Source organism: Aplysia californica, unplaced genomic scaffold (genome assembly GCF_000002075.1).
Source record: "Aplysia californica isolate F4 #8 unplaced genomic scaffold, AplCal3.0 scaffold00188, whole genome shotgun sequence".
Lineage (NCBI taxonomy): Eukaryota > Metazoa > Mollusca > Gastropoda > Aplysiida > Aplysiidae > Aplysia > Aplysia californica.
The window spans coordinates 899,224-900,353 of NW_004797458.1; positions in this window are offsets into that span (position 1 = coordinate 899,224).

Genomic DNA, 1,130 nt, shown 5'->3' on the forward strand with positions numbered 1-1,130 from the left:
TTATTAATAATAATATTATCATCATCATTATTATTAGGATTATTATGTTTACCTTTATGATTATCATATTCATCATTATTATGTCATGTCCTATTCTTCTTTCCATTCGCTCACACAATCCAGAAATTAACCCATGCGTGGGGGATACATCAGCGTGTAGCGTGCACAGCACGTGCGAACACACCGGCCCGGGACAACACACATGTGTGTGTAATCCCAACTACACAGGTGATGGCAGAATGTGTGCACCTATCGACCCCTGTGATACGGACAATGGCGGTTGTGAAGAAGGAACCGTCTGCAAGTATTTGGCACCAAACCAGGTAAAAAAAAAAAGAAGAAGGTTAAAAGTAACATATTATATAATATATAACCATCCACCTAGCCCGCCCTGAAATAATATTAATAATAATAATAATAATAATAATAATAATAATAATAATAATAATAATAATACAGCATTTGTATAGCGCAATTTCCCGGTGAACAGCAAGCCCTATATGTGCTTTACAATCTATATCATCTATACCCTCGTGCGCAAAGACGCCATACCTCGATATTCCCTGCTCCTGTGAGACATAGCACCTACCCTACTTAGTATGACCCCCAAGGTGATCCCGGATCTGCTCTTTAGGTCAAGTAAAATCAAGATGGGAAAACTGGGGGGGGGGGGCGCACTTTATTTTTTTTCCATATTTATTTAGGCCTACTTTGGGAACACCTTTTCGAGGTAAAAATAGCCACAGAAGTTTTTTTAGAGCTGAATTTAGAGTGTTGTGCTACTTAAGATGTGTTTGTATTATTTGTAAAGTAGCTGAATCAGTTTTACTTTCTTACTCAATGTTAGCGCTTTTTATCACTCGATTTGAGCACGATGCATTTTCTGTCCTTTTCCTACTTCTGAGGATTCCTGAAAAGAGGCATGTTGACAATTATTATAGTCTTCCGTTTACTACCTTTCTATGTCTGCAGCAGTAGGTTTATCTAGAATCAAATAAGACTTCATCCTCAAAATGAGTGGCTTCTATGTACTTTTCCAGAGTAATATATTCTGGCTTTCCTTCCAGTAATGTAGCCAGGGATAACAGGGTGATAAGCGCAATGAGGCTAGAGGAAGAGGAAGAGGAGGG